The 10,701-nt window shown below is 38.3% G+C and overlaps 1 long non-coding RNA gene across 1 annotated transcript; it reads left to right on the forward strand.

The window, feature by feature from the left end:
- The first annotated feature begins 1,626 nt into the window (after nt 1-1,626).
- Nucleotides 1,627-9,054, forward strand: LOC126829322 (uncharacterized). The gene is made up of 6 exons (XR_007683355.2): nt 1,627-1,734; nt 2,705-2,755; nt 3,184-3,258; nt 3,999-4,046; nt 5,427-5,609; nt 7,287-9,054. It is a non-coding gene; the product is annotated as an uncharacterized LOC126829322 (long non-coding RNA).
- Nucleotides 9,055-10,701: the final 1,647 nt, after the last annotated feature.

Here is a 10,701-nt window from a genome sequence, read left to right on the forward strand (position 1 = left end):
TCACGCACAGTGAGGACATAGAACAACGAAATAATCCTTCTGCCTACACATATTTAAACACAATTCCATTAGTTTGAAATTGCTAAAGAGAGAGAGAGAGAGAGAGAGAGAGAGAGAGATGGGGTTAAACGCCCACTCGACACAAACCAGGTCATTTCGGGACTAACATATGGTACAATTTTATTTCAATAATTCGGTTGTGCGTAGGGGTTTTTAGCAGTTGGGGGAACCGAAGGACCCGGAGAAAACACACAAGGTTGGACAGGCGACCCTACTCCTTGTCATGTACACCGGGGAATCGAAACCACCTCAGTTGACTCAATGACAGGCCTTATGATACAGCACGCGCGCTCCAAACCATTGCCCCCTCCCCCTCCGATCTTCAATAAGTCAGAGCATATGGCATGCTGAATATTAAGTGACGCATTGAATTGCAAAGGACGTGCGAGTGTCTGAATTTTAAGTTGTTTAATGGTCTCGAGCTAAAGACATTGTGTAATATATTGAGACAATATATTACTTTATGTCTCGCTCTCAACCATTCAACCACAAACTGTGTCAAACATGCTATGAATTAAATGCAGTTGAATGCAATAACTGAATTATAATGTAAATAAAACCCAACAAGAAATCCCTGCCATTATCCGCCTCGTCAGTGTTCATGTTAAATAGACCGGTGGCTATGTGTATTTATAGTATGTAAGTATATTAAAGTTGTGTTCTGGTTTAAATGTACGAAGCGCCACAAGGGATACAAATCAAAATAAATACGTTATCTGGAGCAACAGTCCATATCCAGGTAACTGCGTAGTGCGTGCCAGATTATAAATATCATATCATTGAAATAGATGCAAGGAGATTGTATTTATTGGTTAAAGCAGACAGTGGCCTATTAGATGCGGAATCTAAGAAAGGTTAATGAGCTTTAGACACCTGCCAGTAACAGAGAGAGAGAGAGAGAGAGAGAGAGAGAGAGAGAAAGAGAGAGAGAGATGCGGATTAACGTCCACTCGACATAAACCAGTTCATTTCGGGACTAACATGGTTTAATTTTGTCTCAATAATTCGCTTGCGCGTAGGGGTCTTTAGCAGTGGGAGGAAACCGGAGGAACCGGAGAAAACCCACGCGGTTGGACAGGCGACCCTACTCCTTGTCACGTACAACCGGGGATTCGAAACCACGCCGTATGATAACCATTCAGCCACCCCCCCCCCCCTGCCAGTAACAAAACGTTCTATAACGTTCACAAGATTCTACAAGAGCAAGCAATAACTCTTAATATACGAAAGTATCAGAACATGTGCAAATGCATTACTACACCAAAGTTTGAACTTGATAGTAGCGTTTCTTGTCTTTGGTATTGCCAGATTATGTCACTATAACATATACCATACTACCGAAGCTTGCCCTTTCACCGATATTAAAATATCCGATTAATTACTAAATCTGAAGCTGATATAAGGTACTCTACAAAGATTAAGCATATTCTGCTTCTTGCATGGCATCTACTTCTGCTTCAAGTGATTCATTACCAGCCGCGCACCATTTATCAGTTATCCCACCAGTTAACTAACTATTAATATCTGGTCAGCACGGGTTAGTAATTTTATGTCCCTTACCGGGCTCCATAACATGGTGATCGATGGTAGATTACGTTTTGTTTGATTTTATCGACGTTGTGGATACAACAACTGTTCAGCAAGAAGTTGAAATCACAGGAATGGCTAACGAAGGTAATCTTTAATTTTGATCTTCCATTTGTCAGTATTGCATATAGGTGTGATTGTGTTTCTGACCGAATCTTCGCCACACTCGCCTGGTGAATAGGTGTGAAGTTATATAATCTGTGATACACCTCCAATACCACAGTAACTCGGTTAACTTGAAACATCAACACCTGGTGATATTCAATTAGACTACTTGTAATGGACTGTGTACAAGCTGTGTATATTTAATCGTTTGTTACTCTACGCAGTAACTGTAACTGTACTGTTGATTACAGCGCCGTATTCCATAAGCTAACGCTACGCAGTGACTAATCTGTTGATTACAGGTTCATATTTAAACATACATTATACAAGAGCTAAATCTGGCTGTTGTAGGTCTTTCTTTAGGTCTGAAATGTTATCTAAATTATTAATTAGACGTTAATTAATTTATCTCGACCCTAATCTACGCTCGATGTCATCGCTAGACTGCGATATTTACTGGATTAGGATCCGATTTAATCATGAAATTGATAATCGAGACCATGGTTTTTTTTTATCGTACCGAATTTAAAAATGATGATCGAGGTTAGGCCGAAAATTCAGTGTTTAGCTATTATAGTGCGAACTGCCAGTTCTTTATCTAATCTCCCATAATGTATCGCTAAGACAGTACAGTGACGTATTTAACATTAAATCTTTTGTGAAATTTCGATCCTTTGCTTGTGAGTGTGTTGGATTTGAGGTGTGTGTGGGGGGGGGGTGTAATCCTGATCGATCGGGTTGTTGACCAAGGACCCAACTGCGATAGAAAGTCAATAATGCTGATAAGACAAACTACATAGACATTGCAAGAAATATACAACAAATATCAAAATCATAATATGATCGATTTAAATAACCTATGGGTAGACAATTTTTATATTGAATGTCTGAACCTGTATTTGACCGTAGACGTGAATATTCCTTTAATATGTTCTCTTTTCTTCATTTTTAGTTGTAAAAGTTCCACTGGAAGATGAAGAGAATAATTTAGGTTACTGCAAGTGTATGTATAAATGATCTTGTTTTTATACGTCCACGTGGTATGCTTGATGGTCTCTAAAGCTAGGAGTCCATGTGTGTATATGATGTATTGTGTGTGATTGATGGTCTCTAAAGCTAGGAGTGCATGTGTGTACTGTGTGATTTAATATTCATGATGTATTGTGTGTGTTTACTGTAAATATCAGATCCTGTCGTTGATCAACTCAGATATACTAGCCTAATTATAGATTTCATGCGATCCACCGATGCGTTGGGACTTGTTTTACCTGCTTTTGACTTGTCAAGTTTGTTCTAATGCTATGACAAAGCTTCTTTTTATTAAATACACTTTGGTTTCTATACATCTAGATTTATTGACATAAATAATGCTTTAATTCTGCAGAAAATTATGTTTGGTTCTATCTTTACTCTTCGTTTTATTTATAAAAGATCAATTAGAAGAAGAAAAAGGCGGTCCTGATGTAGTCGAGGAGACATTAGAACTAAACGAAAACAAGTGGTGGTGTAAGTATGAATTATCGGCCCACATCGTTAGGTCACACATGGATAATCTCCAATATTTATAGGTAATCAAAAGCTTTAATCAGTTGTTGAAGATTATCAACTTTATCACGGTTTTATCCACGGTAATATGTATACAGGTTGTTTATTTAACATTTAATTAAGAAAACAAATTCACAGTTAGATAATCTCCCGGCGTGGATTCAATCGGATTTAAACAAGTCTATCAATAAGGACCTTTTACAGGCATTTAGTAACTGGATAGAGCGATTCATTTATGGAAGAACAATTACTGGTTTACTTAGGCGAGGTTTCGAAGAGTATTCGAAACGTCGCCTAAATAAACCATAATTGTTCTTCCATAATTATGTGTTATAAGATTCGCGAACACGTTAAGATGGAGGCGGTCAAGATATTTTATCATGACGTCACCCTACAATACAACGACTTGCTTACTGACGATTAGCGAAAAGTTTAAGTTTAGGGATATATTTTGTTGATAAATTATATCAAGATATATCACATCCCTGTAAATACTGATCGAACGGAATTAAACTATGCTTGGATTTTTAAATATTGTACTTTACAAGTAATTCCAGTATCGCCCAAATCACGCTTAATGACTTACAGACAGTTCGTATTTAATACAGTTTCACATCATCATGTTTGATTTGTGTTTCCATTTTCAGTATTAATTCCACCAACTTGTAATATCTAATTATATGATTTATTTGTTTTTTCAGTTCAGTGTCTAATGTTGTTGTTTTTGCATCTCACATTGCTTTGTATAGGTAAGTGTCTTCCAACTAGAACATCGTACCTGAGTTATAGACGTGTCACACGGAATGAAAACTCACCTGTCTATTTCTTGTAACCAGGAATCGGGTGGTAATAGCAAGTTTCAGGCCGGGCTCAAGTGGGCAGCTACTTCTTGAACCCATTGTAATTCGGGGTGTCACATGCATCAAGAGCCCCGCGACTGTGCTATGAGACATCCACATCTAGTCTTCTCGCGACTCCTTCTTTAGATCTTCGAATAGGTTGTTATACTGAAAGTCCTCGCGTTCCGGCGTCGATATTCCTGTTGTAGCAAGGACAATATGCACCCCCACCCACCCCCTGCTTCATTTGGATAACTATTAGAGTTCATCAAGCTTAGTCAATCTTAGTCGTGAAGGTATGGTGACAGTCATATTTGTACTTTCTATAATCACACATTCTAGGCAATCGTGCAGACTTTGTGCGCTGATTGCACGCCACCCACAGGTATACTTCTGACTTGCGGGCCACAGTGATCTTAAGTCAAGAGTATTTGTGATGTAGGTATAATGTACGTCACCATTACAAAGAACATGTGTCTGACGTTGTTTTTGTTTTTACTGTCATCGCAAAGCGTCTACTAGCCGTGCCCCCTGGGGTACGTACTGTGTGCGTTCGATCTTCCACGGTACGGGATACGGAAAAGTGACGCGTAAAGCTGCATTTCCTTATTACGGATCCGGTCCGGCTCCGGTCCGGGAGTCTACATAGCACACGGCAGGTTGTGTATCTTTATATGCGGTTATTTAAGCGGAGGGGCCCTCTTTTCAACATGGCGCCAGCACTGTCACGGTTCGTAAAAGAAGAAAAACATTTATAATATTGGCTTTTTCCCGTGCTGGCTACCCAAACTGTGTTTCCTTATGTGCGTTTACGGACACGGTTCCGCATGCGTTTCCGTACCGAACGCTACATGGTCCGTTTCGAAAAACCGTACGGGACGCCGCATACAGAATCGTATCCGCACCCGCACATAAGGAAACACTCTTACTAAAATCCTATGAAAGTGTTTTTTTTCCGAATCCGCAACCGGACCGGATCCGTATTAAATGAAATGCAGCTTATGTCTTGCGCGCGGGTTTTCTGAAAACAAATGCCCGTATACTGTCCGTACTAGCACCCGCACATAAGGAAACACTCTTACTAAAATCCTATGAAAGTGTTTTTTTTCCGAATCCGCAACCGGACCGGATCCGTATTAAATGAAATGCAGCTTATGTCTTGCGCGCGGGTTTTCTGAAAACAAATGCCCGTATACTGTCCGTACTAGCAAGTCCGACGGGTTGTGAGTTAGGTTTAACCTCGGTAAACAACTCGACTCATCATATATTGCTTTATTTTATTACTTCCAGTTTTCCAAGTGTTTTTAAAGTGTCCAACATGGAATAAAACGATGGTGGCATTTGCAATTGTACAGGTCGTAATCGTCGTCTTGGCCTACCTCATGCGACACTATGGCCACAGGAATATGGGACAGCGAAAAATTACTTTTGCTTTTCTGCTTGTATTTTCTGCCACTGAAATGGTTATTTTTGGTGAGTCATAAAATTCATACATCACTATTCTGTAAATTGTCTTGATAAAGTCCACATCTTGCTACCAGTAACAGCCTGGAATATCTTGACTTAGTAAAACTATCGACTGTTGACAGTCCCACAGGCCGATTTACTGTTATAGCTAGCATTGTATGAGATTTCACATCATGGATCAACCCGTGTTGCTGATTGGTTGAAAAGATCCATCAATAGCTGAATAGCTAAACCTTTCGGGCCCAAGTGGTTACGTTTTAAAATAATTTATTGTTTTATGATATTTTATAGATAATTTGGGTTTGGTTAGGGTATCCACAAAATTATTTTTAAGTTTACAAATTTTGCTGAAGCGGGTGGGGGTTGGACTTCAACATCCAGACGGGCGGTAAAGTGGTAAATTATTTTCAATACGAAAAAGACAAAAAAATTTAAATTATTCTTGAAATCTGTATTTTCATCTTTACTTCAACCCACAACACTAAACAGACAATTCAAACAAAGAAAACTATATTTTCTCAATTATTTGAAAGAATAATTCATAGTAAAATTCATTCAATTAAAGGCGTAAACAATTTTAACTTGAAATAAAAATGTATAGTTAATTTCCAACCGCACTAGGAAAATCTAGAAACAATTTCTTGATTTATTACAGCATATTATTACATTACATGTAACACATTAAACTCCGAGGGCGATATTTGATGTTTTTCTTAGAACAAACCTCACATCAACGACAATTTTCTGAAAACATATATCATTTCACAGACCAGTTGTAATTTAAAATCTCTGTGTCATCTATATAAAGGATGAATTCAGAAATATTAACCAATTCACAAAGGAAAAGTCACATAAATTTGGAAAAAACGCATTGGTACCAGGACCCACATAGGTGTACAATCTGCCTGACGGGACTGATACGTATCACCGACAAAAATATGACAGCAGTTGCAAATATTACCCAATTTTTTTATAAACTTTATGAAAGGGATTTGATGTGGGTAAAGTTTCATGAAAAAAATTCACAATTATTTTACTTGCGTTGAACTTTCTCTGTGCCTTTAAACATGCACAAATATGTTCTTACAAAAAGATCACCGTGATTTTGTGTTTGACATTGAAATGCCACTCTACAATTTTTTTGCACTAAGACTGCACTACTTGAACCAGAACATAGACCTACGTAAAACTGACTTATAATCAAATACTGACCATAAAACACATATACATTGCAACATTGTATTCACTATATGATGGGACATGAGAGTCCCGTCGGGCCCGAGTTTCTGATGGTGACCGTTTCTCTAAAGGTTATTTTCTCCCCGTAGCAGCTACACCATGTATATTTTGTCATTGTCCATATGACCAGACTCTGCTCCTGTGTTTACAGATGTATTTCTCTTATCCTTGTGTGTTTGAGATAAAGGATACCTGAACGTTAAGCCATACCATGCTCGTCTCATAATCACATCTTGAAACGTGATTTACGCTAAATGTCTGCCAACCTGACACTGAGATTTTGTTTTTTGTTTACTCATGGATTCATAACACGACAAATGTCGCGAATGACTTCAATGCTTTAAGTGTTGTCGGTATTTTCGTCTATTTTAATGTTAGATATAACAATTTGAGGTGTGATATTGACACTCTTATTTAATCATTAATATGTATTTATATTTATAGGGTCCACATTACCCGTGGGAACCGAGACGGATTGTGACCGTTGTTACCTGGCCCCAGATGATGTTCTGTTGTTAATAATATTGACATGTTTCTATTGTGTCCAGCTCACAGTTCTTGCTTGCACATCGCATCCTTGCTGGGTTAAACCAGCATTTAAATACAAGAACTTTACACCATCCGTTAGTTGACATTTGTTTGTTGTGTGTTAGATAAGTGGATGGATGAACTGTTTGAACTGACATGCAGTGCCGAATATATATCATATAGGAGTACTGAAGTCATTGCGAACCTTTTTTACCAGGCTTTTATAATCTAGTCTAGTCAAGACAAACTAGACAGACAATGCAGGTTATTTTTACAATTGTACCACAAGTTAGTCCTGCGCTTACCGAGTTTTTATACGCCCACATTTTCATTTAGACGTATATTGTCGACGCCCCTGTCCGTCCGGACGTCCACAATTGTTTGTTGACTCTCTACAGGTCACAATTCTTATCTGATTTTGACGAAACTTGAAATATAGGTTTATCTCCAAAAGATCTCCAATTGTAACTTCATGGATTATGGCACAATTTTGAAACGATTTTGATGAAACTTGACATGCATGTTTATAACCCAAAGATCTTGGTTCCATTCGATATTTGCGCATATCGGATCATAACTTCCTGAATTATGGCCCCTGATTGTCCGAAAAATCGCCTTTTTGATAGCTTGTGATCCCTCTGGAGGTCATAATTATTATACGATTTAATAAGCCGTTTGATTACATCACCGTTACACCGTAAGGAAGGTTGAGTTTGAATTTCGTCAAAATCGGACCAAAATTGCCGGACAAAATGGCCGCGGCTTGTATGCGAAGTGTAAAAATATGGTATATCAAGGTTGTGGACCTTGTAGAGGTCACAATTTTAATTCGATTTTGGTGAAACTTGAAATGCATGTTTATAAGCTAAAGATCTTGCTTCCATTCGATCGATATTTGAGCATATCGGATCGTCACTTCATGAATTATGACCCTTGATTGTAGGAAAAATCACTTTCTTTTTAGCTTGTTCTCTATTCATCTCTCGAAAATGTGGGCGTATCCTGCCTGGCAGCCGCTGGTCTCTCTTTTTGCCAACCAGAAAATATAGTTTAGCTATAAACAAGCCATCGCCATCTTTAAGGACTGTGTGCGATATCACTTCGGTGGAAGCGGACGTAAATAAAAGCCATGTCACATACACACACACACACACACCCACCCACAGCCCCACACACATCGTTAAGGTTTACTGAACCCCTCTGATTGTCCTGAATGCAAGCCGGGGGGTCATCTACCGGTGATTATTTGATTGTGTGTTCTCTATAAAGGTCAAATAATCAGTTTGTCGGTTTATTTTAACGAATCAGTTGATTAATTAGTACTCACATCATTCCTGTGAAGACGGCATGCAATTTTCGGTGTTCGAGTTGAGCCATTTATTTCATTGCGTTACTTTTTTTTGTATACCCTCGAGTTAAGACTTTGTATGGAGTTCAATCTTGACAAACCCAAATTATTTGTTGACGGTAGACATTACTTGTGTTAATTATATGGAAAAAAAACACAAGCCTAAAAATTTACTCAAGTTTATGGTCTTCTGTATTCAAATATAAAACAGGTGATATTGATCCCAATATCTTTTTACTTGATCAAACCTGTTCACAACTACCCAGGCTATTTATAATATTGACTCTACTCAGTATAATATCTACACAATAATCAAATAAAAGCACTCATGCAAGACTGCAATCTTAGTTGTTTCAATATAGTAATTGAACTGGAATATATAGGCCACAATAATACTCATTACTTGTATCCCTTAGTATTGTGACCTACTTACGTTACATAAATGCACCCATGCAAGACTGTTGTAGATTTATGTTAAACCGTTTCAACTACAGAGAACAAACTGAAATGGGTTTAACGCCCCACTGTTCTGCTCCGACTGGGATAATGAAGACGGCATGCGACGTACAGTGTGTTATAAGGGAAATTTTGCGAGGGCAGGGGCACTATGGCCTACTTCACCTGCCATACTTCACCGGACAAATTCCAACTGCCAAGGGATCTTTTACATGCACGCCAATGTATACACGGGACCTCGGTTTTTCGTCTCCTCCGAACGACTAGACAGCTGTCCTTGTCGGGCCCTCCGTCCTGCACCACTGACAAAGGAAAACCACGTCGGATAATCCCGATAACCTTTCTCGGCTAATGCAGGGATCGAACACGCGACCTCCAAGATAGCGAGACAGCGTCTTACCCTCTTAGTCACCTTGGCACCCTACAGAGAACAGGGTATGATATTTACGTCAAAACTGTAAATATATATTTTGTTAGTGTTTAAAAATATTTTCTTGCACACACACAGTTATAACAGTGTTGTCTTTATACAAGACCTGCGTCACTGAACATGAAAACAAACCCACAACAAGGGAGATAACGACATTTTTTGTATTTTTAATTTGATAGCCCCGATAATATTACCAACAACATTCGACTATTAGCCGGTGATACTTCACTTTTATGGAAGACCAAACAGCTCTTTATTCAGTGTTCTTATTTCTTAATTTCTTATTTTTCACTTCTGAAAATGTATATGGACCTTTGTAATGGTATGCATCCCGATATCTTGTATTTCGTGTTATGGCTCGTATTTTGACGTTAAATCCCCCCCATCCCTTCCTCATTTAATACAGGTTTTTTCAAGGTATGCAAATATAAATGTGCCAGAAAATAATTCATATTTTGTAGCCAGCAATAAACATACTTTCCAGTCGTATATGAATATGAAGAGATATCGAGAATTTCTGATTAATATCGATTTTTTTTCATTTTAAATACCCCCGCCCTTCCCTCACTTAATAAAGATTAGTGCCGCGAAACTTTGATCTTTTTCAAAGGTATGCAAATATAAATGTACCAGAAAATAACTTAAAAAGTTGTACGGTATTAAGCTCTATTAAGGGGGGCGTGGGTGGGGCTATGCATGTCGCAATACCGACCATTCTACGACATTCCAGGTGTCACACAGAATACCAGTGAAAAGAAATTTTATTTACCTTTTCAGACATGTAAATCATTTTTTGGCACATTCAAATTTACAAAGCATGAAAAGGGTATTACAGTTGGATGACGCTGAATACTATTAAGTTAGTGCGCGCGTGTGCGTGTGTGTGTGTGTGTGTGTGTGTGTGGAGGCGGCGGGGGTGTATTTAAATGACTGGAAGATATTACTTATTCCCTGGCACATTCATGATTACATGAAGAGTTAAAGCAAAGAAATAATTATGTCGCTATTAGACAAAGTTTAATTTCTGAGAATAGATTACTTTCAATTTATTTTAATTATCGAAGGCCCTGCCCAATAAGCCATACTACGCAGTGGTT

The sequence above is a fragment of the Patella vulgata genome, chromosome 8 (assembly GCF_932274485.2).
Source record: "Patella vulgata chromosome 8, xgPatVulg1.2, whole genome shotgun sequence".
In the NCBI taxonomy this organism is placed as follows: domain Eukaryota; kingdom Metazoa; phylum Mollusca; class Gastropoda; family Patellidae; genus Patella; species Patella vulgata.